Source organism: Cornus florida, unplaced genomic scaffold (genome assembly GCF_030987335.1).
Source record: "Cornus florida cultivar Cherokee Brave unplaced genomic scaffold, ASM3098733v1 CherokeeBrave_3.0.0_Hap2_Chr03, whole genome shotgun sequence".
In the NCBI taxonomy this organism is placed as follows: Eukaryota; Viridiplantae; Streptophyta; class Magnoliopsida; order Cornales; family Cornaceae; genus Cornus; species Cornus florida.
Genome location: NW_026775573.1, coordinates 52029708 through 52044234, shown reverse-complemented (window position 1 = coordinate 52044234; position 14527 = coordinate 52029708). Strand labels below are relative to the sequence as shown.

At 32.0% G+C, this 14527-nt stretch overlaps 1 pseudogene; it reads right to left on the bottom strand.

The window, feature by feature from the left end:
* Positions 1-4132: 4132 nt before the first annotated feature.
* On the bottom strand, positions 4133-14254 carry LOC132300521 (disease resistance protein RPV1-like; annotated as a pseudogene).
* Positions 14255-14527: the final 273 nt, after the last annotated feature.

Sequence of the window (14527 nt, the reverse complement as noted above, 5' to 3'; positions counted from 1 at the left end):
ATAGAGGCATGGAGGAAGAAGGAAATGGTACAAAAATTGAAAATTCTAGAGAAAATACAAAACTCTGCCAAATTTCAGTATTTATTTATTTATATAAAAAAATATTTATTAATTGATATAAAAGAGTTTTTATCTATACTATTATTAGATGTGCAAAGAGTTTCAGTATTTAAATATTTATTTATTTATATAAAAAAAATTTAAAACACTAAAATCTAGATAATAAAATTTAAATTAACCTATTTATCTATTTATTATTATTAAATTTTTAATAAAAGAAACTCTAATTAGACAAGAATTATTAATATAAAAAATATTTATTAATTGATATATAAAACAAAATAATTTTTCTAAAACTCGACCACAAATTAGTTTTTATTATGAGTTTCTTAATAAAATTAAATGTAATTAGACAATGATATTTTTAAATAAAATAAAATTATTTCTACAAAACTCTATCACAAATTACCTATTTTATTTTCAATAAAACTCTATCACACTAGACAAAGATATATTTAAAGAGTTTCTATAAAACTCTAATACAAATTACCTATTTATCTATTTATTAAGAGTTTTTTAGTAAAAGGAAATCTAATTAGACAAGTATTACTAATATAAAAAATTATTTATTAATTAATATAAGAAGAGGTTTTAAAAGAGTTTCTATAAAACTCTAACACAAATTACCTATTTATTTATTTATTATGAGTTTTGTTTTTAATAAAAGTAAATTTAATTAGACAACAATTATTAAAATAAAAAATATTTATTAATTGCAAAATTACCTAATAATATCAATCACATTTTATATAAAACTCTTATTTTTAGTTGAGAATTACCTAATAATGGTTATTTTTTATGAATAATTATCATAATATAACCGGTCCGGCCCAGTTATGATCATGTCATTATCAGAAAAGGACACATGTCATAATCCTATTAATCCAAGAAACCTATAAATAGAGGCATGGAGAAATGAGGAAGAGATACAGAAATTGAGAATTTTAGAAATCCGGAATTACAGAGTGAAATACAGAAGCTCTGCCAAAGAGTTTCAGTATTTATTTATTTATATAAAAAAATATTTATTAATTGATATAAAAAGAGTTTTTATCTATACTATTATTAGATGTGCAAAGAGTTTCAGTATTTAAGTATTTATTTATTTATATATATATAATATTTAGTAATTGATTTGAAAAGAGTTTTTTTTTTTTTTTTAAAAAATAAACAAATAAAAAAATAAAAAAATCTATAAGACACTAAAACCTACATAATAAAGAGTTTCTATAAAACTCTAACATAAATTACCTATTTATCTATTTATTGTGAGTTTTTTTAATAGAAAATCTAATTAGACAAATATTACTAATATAAAAAAATTATTTATTAATTGATATAAAAAAAAGTTCAAAAGAGTTTCTATAAAACTCTAACACAAATTATCTATTTATCTATTTATTATGAGTTTTTTAATAGAAGTAAATTTAATTAGACAAGTTTTATTAAAATAAAAATATTTATTAATTGATATAAAAAGAATTTTTAAAAGAGTTTATATTAAACTCTAACACAAATTACCTATTTATTTATTTATTAGAAGTTTTGTAATAAAAAAAATTCTAATTAGACAAAAAAATATTAATATAAAAAATATTTTTAATTGATATAAAAAATAAAATAAATTTTCTAAAACTCTATCACAAACTACCTTTTATTATGAGTTTTTTTTTTTTTTTTTTTTTAATAAAAGCTAATCTAATTTGACAAGAATTTTTAAAATATAAAAATATTTATTAATTCTTATAAAATGAGTTTTAAAAATATTTTCTATAAAACTCTAACACGTATTACCTATTTATCTATTTATTATGAGTTTTTTTAATAAAAAAAATATAATTAAACAATAATATATTTAAAGAAAATAAAAATTTTCTATAAAATCTAACACAAATTAGCTATTTATACATTTATTAAGAGTTTTTAGTAAAAGAAAATCTAATTAGACAAGTATTATTAATATAAAAAATTATTTATTAATTAATATAAAAAGATATTTTAAAAGAGTTTCTATAAAATTCCAACACAAATTACCTATTTATCTATTTATTATGAGTTTTTTTTAATAAAAAGAAATCTAATTAGACAAGAATTATTAATATAGAAAATATTTATTAATTGATATAAAAAGAGTTTTTATTAAACTCTAACACAAATTGCCTATTTATTTATTTATTATAAGTTTTTTAATAAAAGAAAATCTAATTAGACTGGAAAAACTGTACCACAAATTACCTATTTTATTGTTATTAAAATTATAATACATTAGACAAAGATATATTTTAAGATTTTCTATAAACTCTAACACAAATTACTTATTTATCTATTTATTTTGAGTTTTTTAATAAAAGGAAATCTAATTAGACAAGTATTGTTAATATAAAAAATTATTTATTAATTGATATAAAAAGAGGTTTTAGAAGAGTTTCTATAAAATTCTAATACAAATTACTTATTTATTGAAATCTAATTAGACAAGAATTATTAATATAAAAAAATATTTATTAATTGATATAAAAAGAGTTTTTAAAAAAGTTTCTATAAAATTCTAACACATATTACATATTTATCTATTTATTATGAGTTTTTTTTTTTAATAAAAGAGAATATAATTAAACAAGAATATATTTAAAGAAAATAAAATAATTTTTATAAAATCTACCACAAATTGGCTGCTTTATTTTCTATAAAACTATATCAAATTATTTACAAAACATTCAATACGTGCATCGCATGTACCTTTTCCTAGTATATATATATATATATATATATATATATACTCAATTTTTAATTTATATTTAATTAACATAACTTTTAAACCCATTATTCTCTTGAAAAATATAGCCCAAATACCTTAAAATATATATATCTATATATATATATATATATATAAAGAGGTACATATTTGTATCTAAAAGTAGAATTATTATTCTTATAACATGTTCTAAAAGATAAGATTGCAATCTTATCACTTCTCTCTTCCCTATAATGTTATTTTATTTTATTTATTATTTTATTTTTTAAAAGTTGAATGTTGTATAAATAAAGTAGTTACAAAAAATTACAATGGCCTTGCCATGATCAAAGGTCCAGCCCAAGAAGTTTGGACAGCGACCAACAGGTTAGCAACAATACAAGTGTTAGGAGTGGGCCCAGCCCAACAGGACAGCTACTAGAGAAAACCCTAGAGTAATTGCGCCCTAATCATCCCGTAATTACAATGAAGCGACGAAGATGCCCTTGTCTGTTAGATCCGGAGGCCCTTGGTTTGTTAGATCCAGAGGCTTAGCTAGCAACCTCACAAGACAGCAGAGGGGAAGCATATGCTTCCAAATAGGAATTGATCGCAAATTATTTTCGAAGCTTTCCATCAGCCAAAAGTCTGAAAATGCAAGTTCTCTCAATCTGTCTTTCTATGAATACACACAATCATATACATGTATATATCTCTTTATTTATTTATTTATTTTTGACAAAATCTGAACCCCTGTCCTATGTGCATGTCGCCGGCGCATCCTTTGCCGTGTCCGGCATGAAAAAAATGAAAAAAAAAAAATAGGACACCTTTACATAGGTGTCAGACACGTGTCGAAGCCTCAGACGCGTGCCCGACACCGGTACGACAGTTCACTCCCACGTGTTAGTGTTTCATAGCAATTCAAACACCATTCCACCCCTCCTTCATACTTATGTAATTTCTTCTTCATCAAGAGATAATGGAAACGACTCAATCTATATTTAATGCAGGTAGATTGGCTCTTAGATCGAAAAAGTTAACTATGAAAGAGAAAGACAGATTCTTTGAGGGTTAATCGAGAGAGAGAGAGAGAGACAGATTGGTTGAGGGTTAACCAAGAGAGAGAGAACATGGAAAGACGAGAGAAAAAACCTTGATTTGTTTTCTTATTTGCAAGATTATTTCTTAATTAATTCTCTCTTCCAACTCCCTACAAATAGGAATCGTGTGACTTATAAGCGCGAGCTTTTTAGACTTTTTGTGCTCTCTCACAATAGCACTACTCAACAAATATTAGATAAAAAGCCAGCATGAATGACAAACCATATAAAGACATTTTTAGATAAGAAGCCACATGCATGACAAACCACAGTACTGTAATACAGTGTTTTATTAGAACAACAAAGGAATCCTTATCATCGCCGATTCTTGGAAATTTCTTTTCCCACATGTTGAAGCAATTGATGGACAATCTTCATCTTCTCTGCAACTGTGTTATAAAGCATTGGATTAGTTCCCCAATCTCCTGCTATGCATATTATTGCAAGTGATATATACCTTTCTCTTATATCAATAAAGACAAATAAGATTACAATAGACACACCATAAATGTGTGTAAACTATAAAGAAAGAAACTAACTACAAATATATCTACTTTTCAAAATAAGAAAAGTGTATATTTACTTCCCATGTTTTGTCTTCTGAGTTGATTATCTAAGCTACCATCAACACAGCTCTCATTAAGTTTTAGCTCCATGATGGTCTACCTTTGTTGCTTTGGGTCTTAACTCTGAATCCGTAGCTTAAGGTTTCGAGACTGGTAGAGAAGAAGAGAAAGGAAAAAAGAAAAAAAAGTTCTAACTCCAGGTTCGACTCTCCTCTCACAAGGCTGGTTTCATTGGATAGTGCGGACTAACCTGACATACACACGGGCTGAGTTTAATTGAAAACAAAGAACATACGCATTGTAAATATTCAGCAAGTATATGTTGTAAGTTCATTAGGATAGCTTCCCTTGTATCAAAATAGACTATGATAAAATTGATAGATAGAGGTAAAACAAGATTAACAAAACAAAAAATTTCTCCATAGCAGGAGTTCTTTGGAGTAAGTAATTATGTGCGTGTGTAAAAGGTCATCAGCCTAACACATGCAGTCATATTCAATCAAAAATAGAATTTGATATAGAGCTGTTACCGTTAGTTCATCCTCTGCAATCACTTTTGTTGTTGATATATTGTATAATCGAGGTGTTCAATGGTCCATTTTATTGGGGAGGATACGCGATCCACACCTTCAGAGTCACCAAATAAGAAGTCATCCCAACCCATGATAGTCCAACTATCATCGACTGAGCAGCATTGATGGATGTCAAAACCATGATGACAAAGGAAGTGTGCATGCGCCTGATGCACTGACAAATCTCCATCATTAACATTGTGACCAGAAGGATAAGTGTTGTATGGGGTACCCTTCTCTTCTTGCTCAGACACAACATGGATTCCAAACTCCTTAAGACTCTGCCACAAAAACACCGAAACATCCACTTCATCGCCAGCTTCCAATTGATTCCCTAACTTCCAATGGCTTAACCATACAATGTCTTTGCCGTCCTCTGGAATTCCTATGAATGTTGGGCTATATGTCCATTTGAGATCCTTTGTTTTATTACTCACTTTAATGTAAAACTCATTCCAATAGTCAGTTCTCGGATCAGAAGAATGTCCATCGGTTTGTGCAAAGACAACACATACATTCAAGCCTTGGATAGTGGAATTAGGAAATGAAGGTACCTTAAAACTTATTGAAGACCCCATACTCTTCACACTGAACCAGCCTGGAACCTCACTACCTGGGGGAGAAGTGCTAAATATACCAAATTCATATAGTCCCTACAGCATGAAAATCATAAATTTTAACTCTCACCGATAGGATATGTATATATATATATATATATATATAGACAGAGAGAGAGAGAGAGAGCTGACCTGGAGGGGAACTTTTCTTTTAGTTAATGTCATATTATTGAAAATGTACACCTCAATATTTCTTAGAAATTCCAAGTCGGACAAGCCCAATTTGCTGATCATTCTTCATCAAAGTTTCCAATGGGTTCTAACTTGAACAATCTGAACCTCATTTAGTTTGTCACAGTAATTTATCATCAAATCCAGTGAACTCAACAGGTTTGGTAGATTTGTTATTGTTTCCAGTGACCTGCATTTGAATAAATCCAACTCGATTAAACTAATTGGAAGCTCTGGAAGTAACTGGAGTTTTGTGCAGTTGTTTAAATTGAGTACCTGGAGCACAGTGAGATACTTGATGCTCTCTGGGTAGGCTACGGATTGGATTTCCCCTTATATTCTCAAAGGCAAAATAAGATCACAATAGTCACACCATAAATTTGTGTAAATCATAATAATAATAAAGTAACAAACTATATGAACTTTTCAAAATAAGAAAATTGTATATTTACTTCCCATGTTTTCTCTTTTAGTTGGTTTGTTATAGATCTAAGCTACAATCAACAAAGCTCCCACTTTAATTTTCTTCAATGAGAAATATTATCCAGTAATATGTTGAGTTTTAACACCATGTTCGACTCTCCTCTCACGAGGCTGGTCTCAGTTGGATCGTCTGGACTAACCTGACATGCACAAGGATTGAGTTTAATTGAAAACAAAGAACATACACATTGTAAATATTCAGAAAGTAAATGTTGTATGTTCACAAGGAGAGCTTCCCTTTGTATCAAAATAGAATATCATAAAATCGACGGAGCAAAAAGCAAGATTGACAAAACAAAAAATTTTGCCAAAGCAGTAAGTGTATAAAAAAAGGTCATCAACATAAACACAGATGTGAAGTTCACAGTGAATCAAAAAAAGGAGTTGATAGAGCTGTTACTGACCGTCATCCTCTGTAATCACCACTGTTGTTGATTGTGTTTCTGAGTTGCTCCATGATATATAGTGGGGAGATATAGGATCCACACCTTCAGAGTCACCAAATAAGAAGTCATACCAACCGTTGGTAGCCCAATTATCATCAACTGAACAACTTTGTTGGATGTCAAAATCATGATGACAAAGGAAGTATGCACGTGTCCTGGCCTGATACAATGACAAATCTCCGTCACTGACATTTTGACAAGAAGGATAGGTGTTATATGGGGTACCCTTCTCTTCTTCCTCAAACACAACATGGATTCCAAACTCCTTTAGCTTATGACTCCGCCACAAAAACACTGAAACATTCACTTCATCGCCAGCTTCCAATAGATTCCTAAAATTCCAATGGCTTAACCATACCATGTCTTTGCCATTATCTGGAAGACCTATGAATGTTGGGCTATATGTCCACTTCAGATCATTTGTCCTATTACTCACTTTAATGTAAAACTCATTCCAAAAATTATTTCTTGGATTATCAGATGATCTACCGGTTTCTGTATAGACAACACATACATTCAAGCCTTGGATCTTGAAATTAGGAAATGAAGGTACTGTAAAACATATTACAGAACCCATGCTCTTAATGCTGAACCAGCCAGGAACCTCGCTACCAGGGAGAGAAGTGCTAAATATTCCGAATTCATAGAGTCCCTACAGCATGAAATCGTAATTTTTAACTCTTACCAATATATAAGAGAGAGAGAGAGAGAGAGCTCACCTGGAGGGGAAGTTTTCTTTTACATGTCGTCAAGCTATTGAACAAACACACTTCAATATTTCTAAGGAATTCCAAGTTGGACAAGCCCAAATTGCTGATCATTACTTTATCAAAGTTTGCAATGGGTTCTAACTTGAACAATCTCTGAACCTCAGTTAGTTTTTCACAGAAGTTTATAAGCAAATTCAGTGAATTGAATAGGTTTGGTAGATTTGTTATCTTTTCCAATGACCTGCATTCGAATAAATCCAAATCCGTTAAACTCATTGGAAGCTCCGGAAGTAACTGGAGTGTTTTGCACTTGCTTAAATTGAGTTCCTGGAGCATAGTGAGACACTTGATGCTCTCTGGTAGGCTACAGATTGGATTTCCCGTTAGATCCAAATTCTGCAACAGGGATAGGCTGCCAAGATCCTTTGGAATATCATCATCTGATAGGTTGCAGTCAGCTAGACTCAAGCTTGATAATGAGCGGGACAAAGAATACAATGAAAAACTGATGGATTCTGGACTTCTTCTTGGTCCCAATACCCAATCCCGGAATTGTGAACGCCATGATTTTACCCCAGAAGTCATGGAGGGTGATTGATTGATGGCAATCCCGTCTACATGGAGCATTTTCAAAGAATCCATCTTGCTTAGCTCTGCAGGCAACTTCTCGAGCTTTAAACAATGAGAGAGAATGAGAATTTCAAGAGATTTTAGCTGGCCAATTTTCGATGGAAGCTTCCTCAAATTTTTGCAACTTTTTAGATTCAACAGAACTAGTCTCCCTAATTCCCCAATTGATTCATGAATCTCAATCAAATTTAAGCAATTTTTGAGAATCAATCTCTCAAGATTAGGGACTTTTGAGAAGTCAGGTGTATTGGTAAGACCATGGGAATGACTGAGATTGAGGATTTTCAATGATCTGAGCAACTATTAAAAAAAGTAGAAAATATTAGTGTGACACACATGACAACCCAAGCATTTTACCAATGCACCACGCAGTGGCCTATTTAGAAATTAGTTTTTTTGAATATTCATTTAATCACCAAAGAAAATAAAAATATCGCACCTTGTTTCCATTCCAAACTTGTTTCAAGCTGCTATTGCGCATGTCAAGGGCAACTAGGCTCTCCAAAGGAAAGCCACTGGGTATAGATTCTAAAGGGAACCCACGCCAATACAACCATCTTAACTTCCTAGGGAATTCTTCATATTCTCCTTTGAGCCTTGCATTATTCAGCTGGAGTAGTCTTAATCTGGGCATCCTTGAAAATGCATCAATTTGCAAATCAACTTCATTTGATGTGGAATGCGATCTTGTTGAGGCAGAATTTATGGGGAGCCAAGAGAAGAAGCCTAGACGACGTCGCTTCAATGAATTGCTTTCAGAAATTAAACTTGGTTTGTCGATAAAATCCTCCGAACGGTGCCTTTTTGCATTATCTAAACCAAAGACTGTCTCGGAGGACCTATCTTCCTTAGACGCAGCCAAGTGAAGGATGATGCCTTCAATGGAATCTGTTCCCTGATAAGAGGACTTGAAATAGTAAGCACACTAACAAAAATATACAAATAGATATCATGAGAAACATATTTCTTACAGTTTTCTCATTTAATACATCAAAGGCGTCCTTATGATGCCATAATCTGCTGCGTTTCCCAGGATCCTTGGGTGATTCTTGGCGTATGATTTCCCTCCCCATGTCCCGAAGCAACTGATGCATTATCAGCTTGTTATTTTCATCGACAGTTATGAGACATCTATCAATGAGATTGTGAATGCCAACTTTTGTGTAGAAACCACACCCATCTAGTATTGTAATTGTGAAATCTTTATCCTTTCTAACAAAGAAACAAGCAATGTCAAGGAATATATTTCTGTCATGGTCATCTTGTAAAGAATCAAAACTTATTTTAAGTTTGTTTAGGATCTGACTGTTAGGAATAGCTTCCAATTTCTTTAATGTACTTTCCCACAAATCTACAGGTCTGCCAGATAGAGAAGATCCCAACACTTGAAGAGCTAAAGGAAGCCCTCCACAGTAGTGTACGACCCCTTTTGAGAGCTCGAAGTAACCTTCAGTGGGATGGTCTTGTCCAAAGGCATGCCAACAAAAGAGCTGAAACGATTCATCATCATTTAATTCCTTAACTTTGTGCATCTTGTACAGTTCATGTGCCTTCAGTAATCGCTCATGTCTAGTTGTTATGATGATTTTACTTCCTGGATAAAACCAATCTCGCATAATAAGTATTGCATTTAATTGGTCCGATTGATCCACATCATCAAGAACAACTAAAACTCTTTTACAACAAATAGCATCTCTAATCTTAATGATTCCTTCATCAACACTGCTAATTTTTCCTTTTCTCCCCTTTAGAATATCTGAAAGGAGTTGTTTTTGTAAACTAACCAATCCATTTGGGTAGTTCTGATACTTCTCTAATATTTGCAAGGAAGCTGCTACCTTCAAATTTGTCAAAGTTTAAGTTATACACAGTTTTGGCGATGGTCGTCTTCCCGATTCCACCCATTCCACAGATTGTCACTATGCCAACATCCCTTGATCCATCTTGTATCCATGAATTGATGTCTTTTACTCGAGAATCTATTCCAATTGGGTATGGACCAACACTTAAGACTGTGCGATTTAATTTGTTCCCAATCTCTTTAACAATTTTTTGAATAAAACTCGACTCTCGCCTACAAAGTGCAATGAAAATGGATAAAGTACATTTAAAACGTCATTTGAAACAACAAATGATTATTATGAAAATAAAATACAACAATTTACATGGAGTACAATTTTGGCCATCATGCTCATATACAAGCACATAGACTGATAAAAATTATGACAATCTCTAATTGACATAATTACACAGGTTATACTATCTTAAAGATATATGAAAAAAAGAACATTAGAAAATATAAGAAGGTTCATAAAATTCAGAATCCAAGTCGAATAAGCAAGTTCTTAAAAATGGATTCATGTTGTTCGTTTTACCCTTTCATGTTCCATCGATCTTTTCTTTTTCTTTCTTTTTTTCATGCCTTCTAAATAAAAATCTTCTTATCATCAAATCTCTAGATCAGTGGTACAGTACATTCGAAAAACTCGGATTCTTAGTAATATTAGCAGTCTCATATAATAAGTTTCTAAACTCAACATCCGGTGTTTGGAAACTACCATACCCCAAATCTGAAATAGGACAGTAATATAACATCACATCAACTCTAATGGCATGAATAAATTGAAAGTATTCAATCAACACTATTAGCTCTTAAAGGAAATTACCCATCTATTAAAACCATCCCTGCCAAATCTGCAACTTCTCTCAAAGCTGCCTTCCACCTCTTTATCTTGTCCAACCCCGCCTCTTTTCTTTCTTCCGTCTCTGCCTTAAATCGCTCTTCATGTATAGCAAATGCTTCAGCAAAACTCCCTGTCTGCTTTCTTACATGGGATGGCTCCACATGATAGAAGACGGGTAGAATCATATGACCAACAGTCTTCTTGTGCTCAAGGATATTCAAAAGCTCATCAAGACACCATCTTGAAGATGTATAGTCTTTTGAGAAGACAATTATTGAAATTCTTGACTCTTGGATTGCCTTCTTTAGTTCTAAGTTGATATTCTGTCCTCTCTCCAGTCCATCATCATCCCTAAATGTTCGTATTCCAGCTTGGAGTAGAGCCGTATAAAGGTGATTAGTAAAGGTATTCCGAGTGTCTATGCCTCTGAAACTCAAGAACACGTGATAAGAAAATCGAGTTGAGGAGGCTTCTCGGGCTCCCATAGCAGCCATTGAACAATGCTCTACGGGATCAAAGACCAAGGGATATATGCAATCTGTACAGGCACAACCAACATTTGTGAAAGATGTCAAAAAATTAAATCAACAATATCATGTAATCAAATAAGTAATGTCAATTAAATCTTATATAAGAACCAAAGTACATAAGGAAAATAGAGATGCTTTAATGAATTATACATCAGGAAAGGGTTAAATGGAAACACGAATAACCAAAAATTCAGACACAAAATGCTTCAAAGTGGTTTCACCAAGATTTTGGCACAACTCAACTCAACAAAATTTCATCTCAATTATTTGGCAAATGCTACATGAATCTTATTTCACCATTTGCTCTTTCTAGTGTTAATTATAACTTCAATTAAACTACAAACTATCACATCTTCCTTACTACATGAACTCGTGTTAGTTTTGTCTTCTTTTCTCTATCATTGCCATCAACAAAGAGCATTACTTTTCCTCACTAGCGTTGTTGTGTGTTTCTGCTGCACGTTACCAAAACCATGTTAGTAAATTTTCTCTAATTTATCTCCAATTGATGTCATTTTCACCTTATCGTGAATGTGTTCATTTCTAATTTTGTCCTTCTTTGTCTTCACTTACATTCACTCCACGACAATCAAGTTAGCTTATTCATTCCATTCTGTTATCTACCTTTACTGAGAATGACTTACAGAAATCAAGTTCATGAACTACTCATTCCCAGAAAGCATCTCAACATACACATTTCAATAGTGCTCGTTTTATGAACCTTTAATTTCTTAACTGACAAACATTCTCTCCCATTAAAATGACTGGGGAATAACCATTATGTTGTGTTTGGGAGCAATGAATCGGCGCCTATTTGGTGCTCCCAAACTTAGCTAAAAAATTTCCTTTCAACTTTATAGACTGAGTTTATCACATAATACACCATAAGCATTCTTCAACTTAATCAATATCATCTTCCATCTTCCCCACCAATTAAAGAATTGAGCCTAGGTGATAAAAATTGTTTTGGCATTTCTTGACCTTCGATCTTTATTACATCACCATATATATTTCCAGTTTTACTAAACTTGTATATTCAGTTTTAATCATACTTATTTACATTCCATATGATCTTCTTTTTGGAAATCAACATTATTTACATTCCATGTTTGCTTTAAAATTATGCATGGCTAAATCCTATTAGCATGAACTTTTAGAAAAAATTGGATGCTTGATATGACAGAGAGAGACAAATATACCAACAACAAATTAAACAGAAACAGAACATACAAAATAAAAATAGATCAACGATCCAAGTAGTAAACTTGAAATATTGAGCATTTTGTGTTCAATTGTAGAAGGGTTACCTCTAATTAGCAAAATCCCCAATGGACTGGATTGATCACTCCACTAAAATATTGAATTTGTTACGCTCACTGATGAAGAGAGAGGAGAGAAGCAAAAAGAAGTGAGAGAGAAGATGAAAAGGGAAGGAAAGGAAAGGAAAGAGAGAACCATTGGTGGGAACCACATAGAAAGCTTCTATTCCCGGTGGGACAGTTATGAAAGGCATAATCCAATATGCTTCTCAGCTTGTTAATATTTCCCGGTGGGACCGTTCTTTTGACGCCCCATTTATTTATTTATTTATTTATTTTTTAACACCCTGGCAAACAGAAAGATCTTATATATTCATCAAAGCAACAAATACAGGAGGAGGAGCACACTTAAAACATAGATACAAGTACAGAAATCTGTGCGTGCTACCGTCTTAACCAGCTCTACCATGGGACTACTTGGAGCTTTCACATTGCGAAAACAGACAATAGAAAATGGCATAACGCTATTAATAACATTCAGAAGACATACGATATCAGCGACCACAGTATATAGCACCATATCAGACGTATTAGCCCATCCCAACAGCACTCCAAGATACAAAACCATGGCAGCCACCATTCCGTATGAACATGACTCTGGGAAAGCTGGACAACAGTATTAACCACCTCGTCTCTCTCTATAAACAGAGAAAACCCGGAGCACAATACGAATATGAAAGAGACATAAAAGAAACCAATCAATACACAGCATAAATCCTGGCAACGACATAGCAACACCACCAAGAGACCGGCAAGAACACCATTCAAAACAAACTCTATAGAACACATAACAACTCTTCCATTGTCTCCAAAGACCATGGGACCTGAAGAAGGGGCATTTTGAATACGCTTTAATTCCACTAAATCAGGAGGAACCCACCGTATATCCGATGATTGGCAAGTATAGAGAATTAAAGAACCCACAACAAAATTTAGAGAACCAAAAAAACAATTTTTTATCACGGTGGAAAAGCTTTCTACCACGGTTCTGCACCGTGGTAGAAAGTCTTCTGCAAAACCGTAGTTGAAAGTGTTATATAATTTTTTTAAAAAAAATAGTGTTACCTCTATGAGGCCTTCTTTTTTTTTTTTTTTTTTTTTTTTTTTTGTACTACTAGCCTTGTAAGAATCACAGAAGCAAACCCTAAATAAATGTAAAAAATAGTATCATAACCAAAATAACTTACAACTGGCTAATAACATCATATATATATATATATATATATATATATATATATATATAACCAATTCCAAATTCTTATACAAAAATTAACCATATACAAATTTCAAAGAAGTACATGATCCACAACTTATATATTTACTTAACCAAAATAAAACAAAAATTCTTCATATCTCCTTGCTCTATTTTAGTCTCTCTCTTCCATATATGCAACTTCTTCATGAGCCATACAAAAAATATAACGGCAACAAAAAAGTAACGGCGACTGCAATCCCGTAATCCTAGCTTTGACCTACAAAGATATACTAGAGCTCGTATTGATAACGTATTATGAATATAATATATAGTAGAAAATAGATCCACAGCTTGGAAACATAGAAATTAAAGAGCACTATGAACAAGTACTTTTATTGTCAAAAAGAATTACGAGGCTATAATTGAAGAAATAATGTTTCTCATATATATATCACACTTAGCACAAACTTCTTGAATATATATAATCCAAAAAGAGATTCTCTTGTAAGCTACACAATCCACCTGTCCTATACTTCCTCCTTCCGCCAAAGTAATTCAACTTTCTCCTCACGCCAAAGCAAAAGCAACATGACAATTGTAAAATACAAGAACTAGTGTACATATCATATTGTAGGGTGTGGACCCCACATTCATAACAATATATATTAACAATATATATATATATATATATATATATATATATATAA